At 40.1% G+C, this 20,640-nt stretch overlaps 1 protein-coding gene across 3 annotated transcripts in view; it reads right to left on the reverse strand.

The window, feature by feature from the left end:
* COL21A1 (collagen type XXI alpha 1 chain) overlaps positions 1-20,640 on the reverse strand; it is a 126,198-nt gene that overhangs the window by 73,239 nt on the left and 32,319 nt on the right. Inside the window, exon 1 of one of the 3 annotated variants that reach the window (XM_038133434.1) lies at positions 19,038-19,144. The exons of 1 other annotated variant lie outside the window; for it this stretch is intronic. The gene's annotated coding sequence lies outside the window, so the exon portion shown is untranslated. Of the gene's footprint in view, positions 1-19,037; positions 19,145-20,640 lie in introns of those variants that run through there. One more of the 3 variants, XM_038133432.1, reaches the window with a different exon arrangement.

Here is a 20,640-nt window from a genome sequence, read left to right on the forward strand (position 1 = left end):
ATAAATAGATAAAATCTCCAAAAGCAACAAGTACATCAGTATCCTTCATACCATTTCTTTTTATTTCTATGTTGGAATAAAAGATTTTGGCATCATCAGCAGTATAATTACATTCATGCCAGGAGTTTTCTACAACATTAGATATATGATTAAGGATGTGGTTTTATTAAGAGGAGTCAAGAAAGAAAATTATGTGTTTAAGTTACATATATTATGAATTTTTTTTGTGTGTTTCTCTCTTTTTAAGTAGTAGTGCAACAAGGATAAAAAGCCATTATAAAATGGTTCAATTCTGGCTAATTCTTAGCTGTACTAAGTCTATATATGAAAACATGGCGATATAAAGTACACTTGGTGCACAGTTTCAGATCTTTTATTTCCTAACCCTGAAATCAAGCAGAAAGCAATGCCTGGACGACCTTCAAAAGGAAAGCCCAATGCAGGCATTGCTTGGGCCACCTGACCCATTTCCACCACTTTTGCTATCTCTCTTTTTACAACAGCAAGAAAGGTTGAGGGGTGTAGTTTTATTTGCTTTCCCTCTATAAATCTAAAGCCTACCTGGCAGATAGACTAAAAAACAGAGATCTCCTAATGGAGCTGGAGAAACACGTGGAAAATTGAGAAGGGATGCAGACAATGACCTCGGGCTCAAGTCCACAGCTGCAGCAATGAGAGCTGTGCAGAGTTAATGGCAAAGCAACTGAGTTAGCTAAAGATGAATGTCCAAGCATGTGAAGAACCTGAATGAATACTGAAGACCTCAGAGAAACAGTAACATCACATCTCATCTCCATTTTCAGAAATCAATCCCCCCTGCCTCTGCACATACATCTCTTGTCCCTCAAGTACACATTAGCATGGGGTTTTTTTCTGTTCAAATGTTCAAATGTTATATTGTATTTCTCCCTCAAAACCCAGTAAAGGCAGTAACTAGTAGTTCAAGACGATGTTTGATATTTCAATTATTTGTGCCACAGATACAATTTAAATCTCTCATTAAAAATAGTTGACTTTACAGTCAACTGTTAAAACTACTGCCAAAACTACTGATGAAACAAACCACTTCAATCTTCATTCCAGAAGACATTTTAGGGATAGGTAAAAAAAAAAAATTCAGTGGACCAGTAGTTTAAATGCAATCGTTCTCCAACACAACTAAAATACCTAATATTAGAGGTACTCAATACAAACAAGATAAACTCGCAGGAACTGGTACTACACGCTGAGATTACACTTCATACTTGTAGCTTTGATATATATATATATGATGTATAAAGTATTATGCAGATTATATAAAGGTGCAGAGAGGATTAAGAATTCAGCATCTTCTCAGCAGACTTTTAAAAGAAGGCTTCGTATAAATTTTATAAAGGCTTTATACCAACTTCCGTGCTAGACATCCAAAACTCAAGCAAGCAGTTGACACACATTATAACCAAAGTAAGGCTATACATAGTTTTGAAAGCAAATAATGCTCTCAAATTAGATGGGCTGACTGTTTATTTTTCGTATGATTCAGTAAAGCACACAAAACCACATGTTCCTCCAGTCTACTGCAGAGACAGCTTGTACTCATGCTCCAACATCTGATGTCACAGAAGACTTGTATTTTTAAATCAAATTTATTCTGGCACTTCGTTCTTTGTTGGATTGATTCTCACTCCAAGAAGATGCTGCGCCAGGACCTGGCAATTAGTTATTATGGATTAAAGAAAAAGGAGCTTACCACAGCAATTGAGCTACTGGACTGATACACGACTGACTGGGAAACAATATAGGATGGGCAGCTTAAGGAAATAACCACACTTGGCATCTCAGATTTCTGGCTGCAACAACAGAATTTCAAGTCTCCCTGGAAACCATGATTTAATCCTTTCTGTGAAAAGCCTGTGCTGTTACTTCTCTCTTATCAAGCATCTTGAGATTCCACAGAACTTTCCCTCCTTGGATGGACCCAAGAAAAATAAAACAGCTTATCAATAGGATAAAATCTGACACTCACGTGGTACAGTTGAAATTAACCTTGCATATGATAATAGGAGTCTACATAAGAAATGTTCCAATTGACTCCTAGAGGAAACCTCAAAGTTCAAATTTTGACTCTGCACATGTAAAAGCATCTATGTTACCAAACAGGGAAAGAGAAAAAAATTAATCGAAATTACAGCCTGGTGCTATAGTTTGGGAGAACATTTTGTTTGCATTAAAGAATTTAGAGTTCATTTGGGACAGTGACAAGAGAAACAATCATTGGGGCAAATAATGAAATAACTAGAAATTATATAAAGTAATTATATATAATTACATAAAATTATATATCATTTAGCGGTGAAACCACTATAGAAATCAGTTTAAGTATAAGAGAAAAGTACAATTTCTAACAATGAGTGTTGATAAAAAGAGTCATAAAGGCAATGTAAAAATGGAATCAATCCAAGTAAGAGCTCCTAATGCAACTAAAAGACTGCTTTTGGATCATACCCATTCGACAAGAGATACACAGAACTGCTCATCAGTTACTGCTGTGGTCTCAAAGTCCTCAGAAAAGCAAGACAGTTGAGGACCTAAACATTATCAGTGCTAACAGATTCAACTAGGTTGTTGTATGTGAGACACACATTTCTGCTAATAGCTCCTCACCCACTTCTTTCCTTTCCCATTACATTTATTTTCTTTTCATCTTTTTATTTTAGTTCTACACTTTTAGAAAGGGAGGGTAGGGTTGGCTTAGCTAAGATGTTATTTGCAATGACGAGACTGCAACATTTGCCATGAAAACAAGTGAGATGCAGTGATAAATAATATGAGAAGATTTAAAATAAGTTTACTGTTGTCGTGGTTGGAGAGGAAATGAGTTTTTGGGAGGTGGTGGTGGTCAAACCAATAGGTGCTCAGATGTGGATATTGACACCTGGTTTGACCATTGAGGATATGGATACGCCTCTGAGAACACAGGGGTTAAAAGCGAGGAGCTCCCAGGGGAACGTTTGACTCCCGGAAGAGTAGATTAAAAAATGTCATGGTTTGACGCTGGCCCAATGCCAGTGCCCCCATGAAAACCTATTCTCCCCTGGTGTCTGCTGTGAGATGCGATCAGAGACAGAGCAAAGCAGGCCTCCACTTGTAAACAAGGAAAAAAACTTTATCCACATCTGAGCACCTATTGGTTTGACCACCACCACCTCCCAAAAACTCATTTCCTCTCAAACCACGACAACTGTGAAAAGAATAAGAATAGGTCTGTGGGCTTTGCCTCCTGCAAGTAAGGACCAGAATAAAAAATAGAAATTCTATTTTTCAGTCTTCTTATCTTTTTCTTCTATTCCTTTCTCCTATTCATCCTCCAAACAGGTTTGGATTCCAGCAGCAAGCCCACAAGTGAAATTCATTGTCTTTTTCCACAAATTATACTTTATGCTATTATTTATTTTAGTATAAGTAATGTCAAAGGCTGGAGAGGATAAGAATAATGCTTGTGGATGCCTGCTTTAGCCAAAGGGATCAAAACTTCCTTTGAAAGCCTAGTTCTTTGCAATTCCTCAACTGTCCTCTCCCTTTTCCCATAATTTCTAGGAAAAAATCAATTAAAAGCAAATCAGAGTAATCTTTAAAAAAAATCCATAGCCACAGGAAAGGATGATTAAACTATCTGTTCAAGCTTCAAAACCTAATGTCATTGTTTTACACTATAGAATGAATGGATGTTTATTCAATTTAATGTAGTACTTTAGACTATATATAAAGGTCTCATGAAGTAGACTGCCCTCTAAAACATTTGATTATATGTTAGTATTTTAACAATATACAAACTCACTGACATCAATCCAGGAAGAAACATATAAGATGAATAGATAAAAAGGATTTTTAGGTTTTCTAATTCTATTGTTTTTAAATGATAAGATTCTATTTACTTAGTCCTGTTTTCACTGAAAATATTGACAATTCACTCAAAGGAGGTTGTGATGGCTGAAGAAATGAAAATAGTAGAAATTCTGGAGGAATTTAGGACATGAATCAGTAAAACTTTGAAAGAATTACAGTTATATTCAGTGGACCTAAATCAAACGCTTAAGATTTTAAACAGTTTTTTGAGAGAAGAAAAAAGAACTTTAGCACATTCATACTCAAAGGGGAAAACAAACATTTTCTGTTTCAAGTATATCCAAAATTTGGTACTTTGAGAAATATTCACATTTCCAGAAAAGTATGATCCCAAGCAAAAATTAAAACCATGCAGAACTTCTACACCCAGCTGCTTTACACCTGCAAAAAGACTAAAGATATTCCAGCAAGTAATCCAGCTCACTTTCTTTGAACTGTAATGACTCTTACAGCCTATTTAGGCAGTTATTCTATTACTTTTATAAAGCATAAAATTCCTTCCTAGCCCTACCATACAGTTTCATTCACTCCAACAAGCAACTAAGGACAAAGTAGCTGCAGAGTTAAGCAACAAAGAAATGGACAAGCTGCATCCAGAAGGCTTTGCAAAGATGCAGGATGGGCAGCAGTCCTGCATTATACAAGCCCTGTCTCTGGGTATTCGTCCTGTGGAAGATACCTGTGTATTTCTCTGCTTTCACCTTAACAAAGATAAAAAGCATTAAGAAAAAATATGAAGTAATCCAGCAGATACCATACAAAGTTCTCCCTGGATTTTGTAAATCACTTTCTCACATAGAAAAACACCAATATTTCCTGATGTCCTAGGCAGACATCTCAAAAGGGAGCTGTTTTTTATTTCAGCATGCTTGTTATTTTAAGATCCCAGATTAATTCTCTTTTTCTACTTAAAAGCCTTGTACTTCTGTGGTGGGGTGACTCCAACTAGAGGCCAGGCGCCCACCAAGGCTGCTCTATCACTCCCCACCACAACTGAAAGGAAGAAAGAAAATACAACAAGGGGTTCATGGGTTGAGATGAGGTCAGGGGGAGATCACTACCAGTTGCCATCACAGTCAAAACAGACTCTATTAGGGAAAAAATTATTTTAATTTATCACCAATCAAAGTAGGATCACAAGAAACAATAGCTTATCTTATAAACACCTTCTCCACAGGCCTTCCTTCTTTCCAGCCTCAACTTTAGTCACAAATTCTCTGCTTCCTTCTCCCAACGGCACAGGGGAATGGGGAATGGAGATTGCAATCAGTACATCACACGTTTTCTCTGTTGCTCTTCAGGGGAAGACTCCCATGCTCTGGCATGGGGTCCCTCCCATGGGATACAGCACTCCACAAATTCCTCTAAGATAAGTCCTTTGCACATGATAAAATTCTTCATGAACTGCTCCAGTGTGAGTCCCTTGTGGGGTCACAAGTCCTGCCAGGAGCTTGCTCCAGCACAGGCTTCCCATGGAGTCACAGACTTCTTCAGGCATCCACCTGCTCCAGAGTGGGGTTCTTCAGGAGGGTGGATCTCTGCACCCCCATCCTCCATGGGCTGCAGGGCCCTCATCATGGTCTTTGCCATGGGCTGCAAGAGAATCTTTGATCTGGCACCTTGAGCACCTTGTGCCCCTCCTGCACTGACCCTGGTGTCTGCAGAGCTGTTCCTCTCACACATGCTCACTCCTCTCCTCTGGTTGCAGTTGCCACTGCACAGGTTTTTCCCTTCTTCTTAACTAAATTACCTCAGAGGCACTACCACCATCAGTGATGGGCTCAGCCTTGGCCAACAGCATCTGCAGACCCACCTTAGAGCAGGCTGGCATTGGCCCTGTAGACACAGGAGAAGCTTCTAGCAGCTTCTCCAAGAAGTCACCACAGAACCCCCACTGATATCGAAACCTGGCCACACAAACCCAATGTAATTTCACACATCCAAACATTCTGCTCTGTTTTGTCCCAGTCTCAGAGCAACAGTGCATATTGAGGTGATTATCTATGGAACAGTAAGACAAAAAAAAAAAGAAATTGCTGAAGTAACCTACATAAAATAAACTAATGAAAATTATTCTGGATGATCTAGGAAGCGCTGCTTTTTAGATATCCCTCAGTGTCTGCTAGTAAACCTGTCTCTGATTATTTAAATAATGGCCTTTAAGAAAGTAATTTAGCTCTTTGTGGAGATGTCACCATTGCTATAGGTCACTGAGAGAGAATCTAGAGGAAGGTCAGATGTCTGAAGGACTCTGGAAGACTCTTGGGGTATGAAGCGTGAGGGTGCAGAAGCTGCATACAGCCCTAGTCAGTACTGTCTTGGGGCTGAGGGAGATGAAGTGGGAGTGCAACGCTAAATCTCCAGGATATTGTGAGGAGAACTACCTTGAAGGCTGAGAGTTTTTTGGTGTTACAGTAACAAAAGACAGGGCCATACAAGTTTGTTCTGCACTTGGAAGTTCTTAGAAATCTCAATGTTTAAAACTGCAGAAAATAATTTCTCTGCCATTGTAGGCAATTCCCTACAAGCTGGCACTGCAGGGATAGAGTGGGAGTGGAAGGCTGTATCTTGTTCCATCTTGCCAGTTTACTCATGGGAAGAAGGCAAATTCCTTCCTCCCACTCTACATCCATGAAGAAATCTTCAACATATGGGTTAGAGAGTCGTCTGGCCCCCAGGCCATGAGATTTGCTACTATACCCAGCAGTGATCCCAAATAGTGACAAGCCCTGATCACCCACACACCTCTTAGGTTCCCACAAGGGAAACGAAATAAATCAGGCACTTTCCTCCCTCTTTTGAGCGATAGTTAAAAATTATTTACCAGAAGACCTACCACAGAGTATTCTGAGAGATTACATCTTTTATTATATGGATTATATATAATAATCCATACAGTAAACAGACAAAGACTTTCCCTTGAGGACCTGGTTTAATGGTCAACATAGTAATGGTGCTGGGTTGGCAGTTGGAGTTGATGTTCTTAAAGATCTTTTCCAGCCTTAAGAATTTTATGATTCTATTCTGTCTCCTTCATGCCATTCCAATTGCAACTTTCATGTTCAAGAGAAAAATGCAAACAGTTCTACTTTTTGCTTCCTTTTGACATGAAGGGTCCTAAAATTTCTTAATAATTCAAGAGTGTCACATTTCTAAATCAGCCAACTTGACCTAACTTAGCCACTGGTGAATTAAATTAACAGTAGAGGTTAGAGCAGTATAGGGAACATTTTTTCTTTCAAAAACACTGATTAATTTTTCTGAAGTAGTTCCCATATCTCAAAATGTACAAGACACGAGTAACTTATTTTCCATAGAGTCCATTAAGAAGTGTTACCAATGTAGTTTGCAAAAGGATGAATAAAGCAACATGGCACACTTACTAGATCCTACGGCAAGTTGCTTACCCAGTATATTGATGGTAGCAGACAGGCCTGAACAAAGTATAGGTCATGCTTTCTTGCATAACCAGGTGTACAACTTGGCTTTCAGAGGAATACCTCAAATTTAAAAAAAAAAAAAAAACAAAAAAACCCCAGATTTTATATTATCACAAGTTTTAATACAAAGTTTAAAAAAGAAGTGAAAAGAATACATTATTATTTGTGCCAGAAATCTGACATTTCAAAATATGCCAAATGCATTTTCAGACATATTCCAGAGCTATTCAAATTGAGATGAGATTTTATTTTTTAATATCAAACTCATGCTCTTGGAAAAGTGATCGATTTAAGGTTGGTTTGTTTGTTTGTTTAAAAGATGAATTTATATACAAGAGGGAGCACATCTCGAGCATCACTTACAGCATTTCAGAGCAACACTTGTAGTGTTTCTAGGGTTTATTGTGGCACTTGAAGCTAAGGATTACACAGTTGGACAAAAGCACTATGCATGCAGTCTTAGTGACCTCACATAAAGAAGCCTTATGGAGATAAATGCATGTGTTAAATGCCAATTTGTATGTCCTACAGTAAATAAAAAGCCATGGTTTAACAGTATCACCAGCACAGATTCTTCAGGCCATGGTGTTCTGCAGCCTCCCTTTTGGGAGTGATCCTTTTCAATTCTCAACTGTCTGCCAACATTCCCAAGAGTCTGAATATTTTTCAACAGAACTCAAAAGATGCTGGACGTATTAATAGCATGTTTTTACATTTTTTGCTCCAGTTAATTTACAAGTACTAGTTACAAAGCAGTTAGTTACAAAATGAGGTGCTGCTGGTTCTGGTTGTGGTAAAACTCAAATCTAGAGATTCATCACTGCCTATATTTATGCTATGGAGAATCAACATAAAGTAACTTGGTTCATATTTTTCCACCATGATGATGAGATTCCTAGTCCTTTTTAGAGTGTTACTAGAAAATATCTATTAGCTTTTAAATTGTGGGATTGAAAAACTGTTGAAAATATAGCAAGACTGCAGCATGAACAACTAATACTCATGAAGAAAAATAAAGATTAAAAAGTTATATACCCAACTTATCCAACATATAGCAATGTATGTTAGACAACATCTAATTTATGTTAGACAACACGCACAAAAAGAAATCAACCTGGATCCAGATGAAGAGTTTCTAAACATAGTCCCTTTTATATGATGTTCCTGGTCTATAAAGTTTGCTTTGCAGAAAAAAAAGTTAGTAGACTTAATTAACATGAATTTTTAAAAGGTTCAAAAATGCAATAAAGCTTTATTTGTATATTTAGGTCCTTTAGTAAGGTAAGAGGTAAGAATACAGTGTGACCAAGAGGTGTTGAAGCCTCTGTACCAGAGGGCAACCTCGTGGTGGTGAAAGTAGACTAGAAGGTAGCCTCTGCCACAGGTCCTGGCTGTCAGTGCTCCAGAGCATCACTGAGTGAATGCCAGAGACAGAGAGACACTTCTCCAGTTCTGCTGAGAGACATCCTGAAGAGGAAAATCCTAACGAAGCTGTTAAGTGTGCTAGTGGCTAAAAGCCAATGATAATGTTACCTTACCTCTGCCAAAGAATATAGAGATTTTTTTACAAAATTTAATATTGAGGAAGAGACAGACAAATTTGCTTTTAATAAAGTATGTTATTGTCTACATTCTGTGCTGAAGTATAAAAAATACGTAAACTTTAACACAGACATGTAAAAATAATTATAGCATTTACCTACATCTGTGTGTTTAGACAAAACCAAGTATTGTACAGAGTGTGACTTCTTCAACTTAAAATGACTGGATAGACTGCAGTTTCCACTCAAAACAAAAAAAAAATAACAGTGATCTCAATAGATCATAAAATCTGCACCTGGACTGTAATTTGTTGCATTAAGGTCTAAATAAAGCATTGTCTGTACAACTGGGCCTGCAAACAAAAAAGATCAAGAAGTAATCAAAATAAATAAGCATACACGTTTCACCATATAATTTGAAACTTTAAATACCAGCTATTCTATTTCCAGTTACAGAGTGATATGCAGTGCTCAAACCTCCACCAAACATTGCCCTTCATGTAAAAGAAACAAAAAGAAGTATTCTTTGAAATTCTATTCCTCCAATTTTGATAATATGTTTACAAAATACAAACCTGAAATATTGAATGCTAACTTAATTCTTTCAGGGTTACTTCATGTAAGTTGTATTTGCTACCGCAAAAACGGTGGTATTTGCAGGTACTTTGAGACCTCAATAATAATGAAGTGGTGTGTGAATTCCAGATAATCCACACCATAAGCTAACTAATTTCATATGGTTATTTACAATCTCATTCTATATAATGATCATCCCCTTAAAAAAAAAGTATTTTTGGAGGAATCTCTGGTATAGTATCAAGAGCCAAAGATGGTGTGTATAGTATCATATACTATTTCCTTACTTAAACTATAAGAAATAGATCCAACTGTCACTAAAATGGATTTTCTTGTCTCTAAATCTTAGTTCAAAATGTGTGATTACATTCTTGGTTCTTATTTGGGCTATGTAATTCATGAGAATTCACACAATTTAGCTATAATTTAGCCACAACAACTAGCAACTCTACTATAATACATAAGCATTGCTTTATATTTTAGCTCTTTAAAATCAAATATTTTCATGTATGTTTTGAAATGAATTTGTTGAAGATGAACTCTATATATGTCCATGATAATTGATTCTCAGATAGTATTAAAGGAGAAAAAAGTGCATATACAAATACAGAAAACCAGTTTCTTTTCAGTCATACTGTTAAGCTTCCATGAAAACAAAAATACCTTGAAAATATCAACAAGTGAAAAAGGTGTAAGCAACAAAAACTAGAAAATAAGTACTTCATGGAAAAGTACAAAAATGTCTGTATCAAAAAAGGACATAGGAGTATTGCATAACGATTTTTGTAATCATTATTAATATTTTCCATTGTATCAAAATGTTCTCAATATCTTGACCTATTCATTTTCAGGCGGAAAGGCTATTTCCTGTTTATTCAAAGAAGAAAACAGGTTAATGATTTAAAGTGATTACATATTTACTTCAGGTGTCAATCATCAGTGCCTGAGTTCTATTGTAGTTTAAATGTAGCAGAGTTTTCAGAATGAAATCACCATGTAACAGAATTTTCATAGCTCTTTGATTTTTGAGCAAGATTTTATTGCCTGCAGTTGCCCAATAAGCATCCTATAAGTAATTTTGCAGGAGCTGGAGACATGTATCACCCAGATCTAATTAAAAATCACATACAGTGACCATGAAAGAAATCCAAAACTGCATGTGGTCAAGTATTGAAGGAAATGCTCTGTATTGGACAGCTCCAGGATGGCTTTGTTGAATGCCTTTTCCTTCCTACTGAGAGGTACCATCAAACCACGAACTACTGACAACTAGAGTGAGTACTTAGCAGGTATACTTATGCATGCACAGAGAGGAAATTATCCTTTGCTAGAAACACCTCTTCTGAAGGCAGATACCTTATTTAAATCCAGATCAGAAAAGAAAACAAAGGATAAAATAAATGGAATGTCTTTGCTCTTTAGGAAATAAAAATTAATCTTTATTCTTGGTACTGCTTAGCTTCCTTGAAGACAACTATGTGCTTCTGAAAATTAGGTGCAGCTGTCCTCTCCTTTGAGCTCCTTAATGAAATCCTCTGTGTTCTGGCTTCCCTCCCCTTTTTGGCAAAACTTGTCAATGTTCATTTCAGCCCAGTCATGAGCACGCCATGGCCATGTGGGCCCCTTTGCACAGCAAATGGACTTAATCACAGGGGCATACAATTACATTCCTTTCTCCTCATTGAAAATTCACCAGGGAATAACAAACATAAACCTCCATTGTCTAGGACCTTTAAAAAGAATTTGCTGTTATTACTACTCAGCAAATCTTCCTCCCCTTCCCTAACCCTTATTCTTTTCCATGGTAGTAAAACAGAAAAAAACCTTCTTTATAATTTTATCTTCTTTGTACTGAAAGGGCATATTTTTCACAGATTAATATACTGTGAGCATTTACATACATTTTATCATCAGTGATTTCTCATGGCTAGTGTCATTCTATGTAGGAGCTGAAGAATTCTCAGTTTTACTTTTCAGGGATAGGAAAAAATGCCTTCAGGTCTCCTAATTGCCATTATTTCCCCATTCTCTCTTAACTTCCAGACACAACTATTCAAAAAGCCATTTAATTTATTTGGTTGGGTTGCTTAGGCTTGCCATTTGATGCTCACTTTCACTGCAAATGACAGCTTCTGAAAGACAAAGAGGACTTCTTTTCAGTAGGTGAAAATTTAAATTTCTTTTCAGTGGGAAAGGTAATTAGGGGGGTTGTCTTTGATAATTGCCCTCCACATATTAACACTTTGTATTATTATATTTCCACATAGAGTTTCACTTCACCTTTGGTATGAAGGGCTGCGCTATAACTCCAATGTTCCTGGCTGTACTTTTCCACATTGTTCGGTCCTATGAGTTGACAGAGGATGTCATGGTATACCTCAGAAGTTCTCTCACTTTCACCCACCCAGTTCTGCTCCCTCTTAATGGAAACTTTTTAAGCCAAATATGATAGCTAGGCAGATACCATTCCACCTGGGGAAAGAAGGCACATAGCTTCTTACCAAGACAGTGACATTCAGTTCAGCTTCTATTTTTCCAGGAGTGATCTACTCTACCCTTTACAGTCCTGTGCTATCAAGCCCAAGAATTAAAGAACTGGAGACTCCCATGTGTACTTTCCATGGGTAATCAAACCTCTGACAAAATGGAAGTCCAGCATTATGTAACCTTCCCCCTGGGGTTTTGTCTTGGGCATAAAAGCGTAATCTCAGAGCCACTTCCCAAAGAATGTTTTTTGGAAACATTTCCCTCAACTGAGAAAGGAGTGAATTCACAATACTACTAGTCCTGCATGGTCCATTTCCACTTCTTCTGTCAAGCCATGTTCTGCATAATTCATCCACCCTGAAAGCATTGCACAGGTGTCTGCTCCTCTTCTCTACAAAGGACACTGCAGCTATGCTTCTTACACTGTTTAATCAGCTGGGAATATTATTCTGTCTTTTCTATGTGCAATGAGGAAAGGGGAAGAAGTAGAAAACCAGGGTCAGATCCCAAGTGCCAGTAAGGAGGAACATACTGATGTGGTCAAGGCAGGTTTGCAACTAAAAAGGTTTAAACAGCCTTGCTTAGATCTCTGTCTAATGGAGTTTCTTGGGGACACAGCTCCAGGGTATCCCAAGTGGTTAAAAGACTAAGAAAAAAAAAATAATACATTTGAGGACTCTGAGTGGAGTTTTCTAACTGCACCTACAATTTGAACCTTCTCAGCATCCAATATCAGGAAGAGAATTACATACTACTTCATACATCTTCCCTCAAATGTATGCATTACACTGACAGTCTAGAAAGCCCATCATGCTTGGTGGCAGTTCCTCTGCTAGACTGGTAAAAGTCTGCACACTTTAGTGAAGCAAGGGTTATACCAGGAAACTTAAACTGAGCTCAATGATCTGATACTTTTATAAAATGTACTCTTAACACAACTATGCAAATTTATCTAGACCTCTAGACACATGATCCTGGAAACGCGTGTGGATCCAGGGAGCTCATAAGGGGGTGGGAATTGGAATTACCTACTGAGACCAAAAGTAGCACAAAGTACTTTTGACAAGACTTCCCCAATGTCTATTAAAGGCTACACCTAGATGTACTCCTGCTGTTATACCAGCTGCAGCACTCTTCATTTATGTGTCTTCCAGACACCTTAATTTGGCTCATTTTTATATGCTGAAACAGTTCTGACTAAAAAGAAAACTTTTGGAAATCATTAACTTTACTTAATGAAGAAAGTACAGATTGTTATAACATATTTTGGAAAATACAAGCTGGCATGCTTTAAAAATTGTTGGCTTAATTTCAAACTAGAGCTCAGAGCTTGGTTTTTTTTCTTCCATTTTTTTTCATGTAGGATAAAAATTAGTTCAGGCAAGTTAGGACATGTTTTGTCATCACCATGGCTCTGAAGATTTACACGAAAGGGAAAAGACTTTCAGTTTGGATAGCGCAAATCAATATTGTACATTTGGTAAACTGGATTAAATGCAAAAAAATACAGAGATTTGGGTAGAGTAAGCGGTCTTTAAAATACACAAAAAAGTTCTGAGCTAATCAAATGGCACTCCAACCACAGAAGATGGGGCACTCTTCATTTCAACAACTCAATTTCTCCCTTTCAAAGACAGCTTGGGTAAAGACACTTTTCTAGCATATTCAACAGATAAATATATATCTTTAAACATCCTACAAGTGTTATTGCACAGCATATATACAGCTGTGTATATTCCACATTTAAAGCCCTCCCAGATAAGATTAACTTCCTAATTAAAACATTCAAAAACCCAATGATCACTTCTTCGTTCAACATCTTTTACACCCACAAACCTGCACATTTGTAAGCAAGTAGTCCACTTCTGCAGGAGGTTTTACCCATGCTAAAGAAGATGGCAATGGCAGAGCTACATCCTGAACTGCTGATTAGCACCTACTCACACAGTACTCTACCACCATCTCCAAGGACAGAGACTGAGTGGATGTGAGGCACACTTGCTGCATGTCTCTGCCAGACATCCCTTGCATCATGCAGGACTCCAGAAGGAGTAAATCTCTCTCTAAAAGGTTACTGAAGCGCTATCTTCACTACTGCACAGGCCCCTCACCTCTCTTCATACCTCCCTTTATCACCTTCCTGACAGCAAGAAGAACTGACCCTGAGATCCCAGCCCTTTTCCCAAAGCCTGGGGGAAATTAGCATGGGGCAACGAAGAGGGAAAGAAAAAAATGTTAGCTTGAGTAAAAATGGATGACTGCAGAGGCCATAAAAGGCACCCTACGAGGTGGGACAGTAAAAAAGACAATGAGAAGAACTGGTCTGGATGGAAAGTGTGAGGGAATGAAAGAGACCCTGCTGCCACAAATCTCTGCCAAACCTTCCCTGTCCCTGAGCCCCACTCATGCCTCTGTCCCATTGTCAGCTGCCAGGAGACCCCCACCACTAGTTCCACAGCCAAAGGGTCCTTGCAGTCACTTCTCAACCATTCCTGCCCCAGAGGACCTGCAATTCATCCCAGTCCCTCCTTGTCTTACCCTCTGTGATCTCCATAGCCCGCTCATTTTGCCACATCTGTATTCATTTCTGTCATTACCAAGAAGCCTCCAGCCCCTCTTTGTTACTAGTTCAAACTAGAGCTTCAGAGCAAGCTACCAGAACTAACCACAGGAAAAAGAAAAATCTTGGAATACAAAAATCTGAATTATGAGCAGCCTTAAACTACAAATATACAAGGTGGAAATGTAAATTTCCTATGTGTTTAAACAGTACACTTAACTGGCTTGTTTTGAATAGACAAAAAATTCAAGGAAAAATGCAAATCTCATTGGCATGAATGATTGTTTGAACTTGATGTGGTACAAAATAAAACTAACTTCCCTGCAATTTTTTGCATATTCTTAGTTATAGAGATTGGGTCTCATTCCAGTGCCTGTTTGTTTTACCTGGAGCAGCTATTAACTTCTCACTATTTAAATCCTTTTTTACTACAGCATGAAGCACACTGATAAAAAGATTAAAAGACTGATTGTTCAACATCGAAATTATATCAATTACTCAACATTGAAATTATATAAATCACATAAAATTCCAAAAGGTTGACACATATTTACCTTGTACTCTCCTTTCTACTCATAGTATTATTCAGTATAATCAACATTGCTCATCTCCCTGGTCTCTATCTGCTGTTAATCATGAATAGTGTGCCTGACATCTACTCTCAAAGACTAAATCAATCAACAGGGCTTTAAAACAATGCCATTGCAGATTAATAGCAACTTGTAAAAGTTTCTTTTGTAACTCTCACTGTATCCCAGTACCACAGAAACCAGAGAGAGGAAAAAAGTCCCTTAAGACATTTTTTCTACGCTCCCACAGGCCTAAGTTTTCTTCTACCACTTATTGTGTTTTTCCAGAGCCAGACCAGTTCTAAATGAAGAAACACAGAAGCTTTGCAGGGCTCAGCCTATTTTCATGGACAAAAAGCAGGGAAGAAATATCAAGCCTTGATTATTATGGGGTTGTTTTTACTCAACAAAGCAGTATGTATTGCCATGGTGTAGCAATCTTTTTGACAATTGTCTGTTTACGCTCAATTTTATTCCAGATGACTAGTATTGGCTACTTACAAGCAGACCTGGCTGGAGGAGCCACCTTCAACCCAAAGATCTGAGCTTTGCCAGCAGTGGTGCTGGAGGAGGCACACTGGCTTCTCCATGCAGAGAATGCACAGCAGGCAGCAAACCCTGACACGCCACAGGACAGGCGAGCCAAAGAATGCTGCAGAACAAGCAGTGCTCAAGCACACACGTCTCTGTCACAAAACACCCATTCTAGAGGCCACGTCAGTTTGTGTAACCAGGGGAGCTAAACTCTCAGGCAGTCTCTTTGTGACTGTCACCCTGGGACAGATGGCAAAGTTGGCCTTCCAGGCTGTGTAGGCCCACCCTCCCTAAAGCTCAACACTTTTGGATATTTCCGATACCTGCTACTGTGCTGATGGGTAGATTTCACACGTTATCAACACAAAATTTGGGTCAGTGAAGCTCTGAAATGAGTCAAGGGCTCATGGCAGCAACACGCCTTCTTCACCAGTCCATCCCCCAACTCGAGCCGCCATGTCAGCCCCCTGGGGCCTCAGCCCCTGCCCCAGTGATGCCACAGCCCAGCCCAGCCTGGCCATGGGCCTCATCAAGCCAGGTCCCAGTGCAGGCCCAGCTCCCTGCCTGGCCTCAGCCCATTCCCAGGGAGGCAGCAGATGTGCAGGGCTGGGGCTGCCCTGGTGCCCCCAGAGACTCTGCTCTGTGCTGGGGCAGTAGGACAGACCAGGCTCATCCCTGCTGCCCCTCCATGGGGAGCCCCCACTGCTATACCCTGACAAAATTCATCCTTGAGATGATTCAGAGAAACTCTGATGGGGTCCAGAGCAACAAACCAGAAAAAAACAAATGCAAGACATTTTATAAGGCACATCTTGGTTACTTCAAGCGCTCTAGCCTGCCATGCTGCCATGGGTGTGATGGAAAGCAGCTGAGAAGCAAGTAGCAGAAGATGCCTCAGGAACAGCATGTCTTCAGCAGGGTTACTGGGCTCAGCTCTGGTCATGTGAGCTCAAAGAAGAGAAAAAAGGCAGAAACAAAGACATCTTAATAAAACAGATTACTAAGAGCATTGAAAGGGTCTCTTTTTTCATAAAGAGACACTGGAAAGACTGAATCAGCTTTATTCAATGCCTCTCCAAATACTAAGGGCAGAACACAGGACACAAAATAGTAACAAATAATCTAGAAATATAGGTTAGACCTTGTCTGTTCCCTCTCTTACAAAACAGGAATGTTCAAAAAACTTAAATGATCCATTTTTGGACTGGGAAGCTAATTCCTGGAAGCAAAGATTGTGGTAGAATTTGTAATATAATTAACATTTATATTTAAAAATAATATAATACAAAGAATAATACAATAAAATAATAAATATTGAGCTAAGTAGCAAAAAGCTCTAGATAATGGAGGTAAGGGAAGGAAACCACCCAGACCCATTTTAGTGAGCTATTTCTGTAATTAGTTTGGCTAATACTGCAGGCAAAACTTTGTTAAATGTAGTAGGACAGACTACAAATTTCAAAGTATGTTTGCAAACTGAATTATATTCTGAGTACTTTCCACAATGATAATCATAGCCAATATAGGCATTAATAAAACCAAAGTAGTTCTGCCTCATGGACTTTCTGAGATGTTCTGGTAATTACTGAGGACTCAAAAGAAGCAATGTGATCTGCTTTGCAGAACTGTACTTCAAAACGAAGCTGAAATTTCCTAACATTTACCAATAAGTCAGTTTACTGGCTGTGATGGTACCAAACCAAGATGTGATGCTCATCAGCACATCACACACCACTGCTCTTAGACTTCAATGGCAAATGCAGTTTGAGCAGAAGGGAGAAGAATCACAACATCTAGTATAAAAGTTAGGCATGTGAGTGAAATAATACAAATGGATCACTGAGCTATGTTTACCTCACAGTAAACACAGTTTGGTTCCTTGATATGGATGATCATCATCAAGAGTGTATGAGTTCACAGGCTGGTCTCCTAGTTGCATCTGCCACCCCTGGAATCTTTAATGGACCTGGGGAGGTCATTTAGTGTCTCTGACAAAAGGAAGGCAGGATCGCATTTGTCTTAAGGATTTCTGGTGATTGGTTGGACATTAAATGCTCAATTATGTGTACAATTAGACAGGACTTTCCCAATCAATTTAATCTAATCTTTCCTGCTGCAGCTCAGCAAGCTGGCTCTTGTCTTATTTCCACTGGATGTGGAGAAGAGTTTGCTTCCCACCACTCTGCAGAAACCAATTACACAGTTAAAGACTGTTACCACCATCTCTCACCAGTTTTTGCTTCCCTGGACCGCAACATTCCAGTTTCTTCACTGTTTTCCCAACGATTATGTTTCCTAGATCTCTGACCACCTTTGGCTACTCATCTCCTGCTGAACTAGCAAGACTGCTGGAACTTTGGTGTCCAGAATGCCAGATAGTACTGATACCAGATACAAACCCCAAAATCACAACTACCAAGAGATGCCATCACACATCTCCTATAATCCTGTTGTGCATCCCCAAATGAAATTTTTGATTTTACATATCTTTAACATGTTATATCCTGTCAAAGTCTTCATGCTGAAAAATAAATTTCCTAAGGAAACTACTTAGCACAATTCTTCAAAGAAATATTTTGTGCTCATCCTTTAGTTCAGTATTATGTATTTGAATAAATATTTGAGTGATATATATATATAAAAAGAACAATCACAATCAATAAGGTTTGGAGAAAATTTCCAAGTAAGTTTACTAACTTTAACAGATCCACAAGACTTTTTCAAGTGGCTGAAAGCTGGAAGACTTTCAGAATCAACCAGTGGACAGGTTTATCAGCCTTTTAATCCTCGAAGACCAGATCCCTTCAGTACAGTAAATACTATGTACATCTAAGGACTGCACAACTAAATAGTAATAATCAGAAGTGACCCAGACCCACAGAGCAAATTTTTTTTCAGGTACAGAAACAAGTATAATTGCAGTTATTATGAACCCGTCTACTTTACTAATTCTTGTAAAGTTTGTACTCCCATGCCACAACCTATTAAAGAAGTTAGCCGGTAACCCGGTACTGGTTACAGTGCAAGAATAAAGCAGGTTTCTGTATGGCACAGAAGGACATAGCAGGACAAATTATTTCCTCTCGTGCCAATAAACTAAGCGACGGTATCATGCTAGTCCAATCTCCTGCACGCACCGCAGTCACGTTGCAAAAAAGAAAAAAAAACCAAAACCCAACCCTGCATCAGTGACACGGTCCACTGTCAGCTCCCTGCTAGGAAGAGGGCACAAGTTTCCTAATCTCAGACCCCCGGCTCCCCGGGACCCACGGTCGGTTCCCGCGGTGGCTGCCGGGCTGCGGAGCGGTGCCCGAGGCCGCCCCGGGGGCTGCACCTGCCCGCGCCTGGCCCCGTCCCGGCTGCCCCTGCAGCGAGGGGAGCCCCGCAGGGATGCCGCAACCCCGGACAGCCCGCCCGGCCCCCGCGTCCCCGGGACCCCTCTGACCTGCAGGCGGCCGCTCGCCGTCCCTCCGCGGCCGCGCTGCCCCCCCCTGCCGCCGGCTGCTGCCGCTGCTGCGCCGCGCTCTGCCCCGCGCCCGCTCCGCCGCGGCAGCCTCGGCCCGCGGAGCCGCCCCGCCGGCAGCGCCGCCCCCGCCGGCCCCGCGCCCTGGCACGGCCCTGCCTGGCCCGCGGCCAGCTCCAGGGCTGCCCCCGCCGTCCCGCACGGTCCCGGCTCGGACGGGCTTTCCCCGCTCTGGAACAGCATCCCGACCCGGGGATGCATCGGGGATCAGCGAGCTGTTGGATACCGGAGGGACAGGCCCGTGGTTTGAAGTAGTTTGGTGATATACTCCTGCCCATCATTAAGCATTTCTTCTCCAGGTGAAGGGACAGAATGACTTCTGAGTCCTGGCCTCAGAGACTGCTGTGTCCAGGACACAGACTAATGGGAACACTTTGTTTCTAGACGATAAGCATATGACTTTCATGTAAGGCGGTTTTACTAAAAACAGGAGACGGTGTTCCTCACCACCTTCACAAAAACTTCAATACTCCCCACACTTGAAAGAGGTGTGCAAGCCTGCCTGGCTCAGGTGAAGCAGTATTCAACACCTTTGGGGCCATTCCCCAATTATTTATTTACAGGTTGTACCTAGGTGATTGATGTTCCCCAGGTCTGCACATCCATGAAAGCTCTTGGAGAAACATCAGAACTGTGTCACACAGGCCTTGCCCTTCTGTGAAAGAATGCATATGGAGAAAAACATTAAGTAAATAACACAGAAGTGTCAGCTTTCATCAGACTGTGTGCCTGGCTAACATGGGTCTGAGGCTGATAGGTGCAAAGGAGAGTGCTGTTCCCTAGCTCCCTGTGAACAAAGGACACCTACATTAGAAACCAGTGGGGCTCATTGATGCCAGCAGTTGCAAGCAGAGGCTCCTTGCTCTCACACTCAAGGCCCTTACCCCTTCTGCCACTGCCATTTTCAGGGTCTGGGGCCAGCTTGTTATTTTGATGCTTTTCCAAGACATTGTGGGTTATTTGTACTGTGGGCACACGAGTATCCATGATCAATTCATCTATTTTGTGGAAGAGACCTCATCCACTCTCTTCCCTCAGATGTTTCCTGCTTGACTCATACCCATGTCAGTGTAAAACCTTGTGTTTGCAAAGTTCATTCAGCCAGGAGACAAGTCTGGCTTCAAATGTAGCCCCAATATGCTTTAACAGGAAGCCCCTTTTGAGGATCACTGAAGAGCAGCAGATTTTTTTGTGAATGAACAAGGCAGGAAGTATGTGTGTTGCCCACTCAAACACAAAGTTTAGCCAAACACCTCCACACTTGACAGAAAGGGTTTTCACCTTTCAGTAAAGTGCAAATAAGACAGAAATTTTAAAAATCTACCCTGCTGTTGTCTGCCTTCCCCAACACAGCAAAGGATTAAATTATGCTTTTCTTTCTAAATTGTATCCCAGAAAGGCACTATCTGGGGACATCTGAAAGGAACACCTTTGATGCTCCCTCTGACCACATGTTTGGGAAACTGAGCAGCTCACCCATAAACAAATGTATATTTCACTTTATGATGATGCAGTTTGATTGCTG

This window comes from Motacilla alba, chromosome 3, assembly GCF_015832195.1.
Source record: "Motacilla alba alba isolate MOTALB_02 chromosome 3, Motacilla_alba_V1.0_pri, whole genome shotgun sequence".
NCBI classification, from domain to species: Eukaryota; Metazoa; Chordata; class Aves; order Passeriformes; family Motacillidae; genus Motacilla; species Motacilla alba.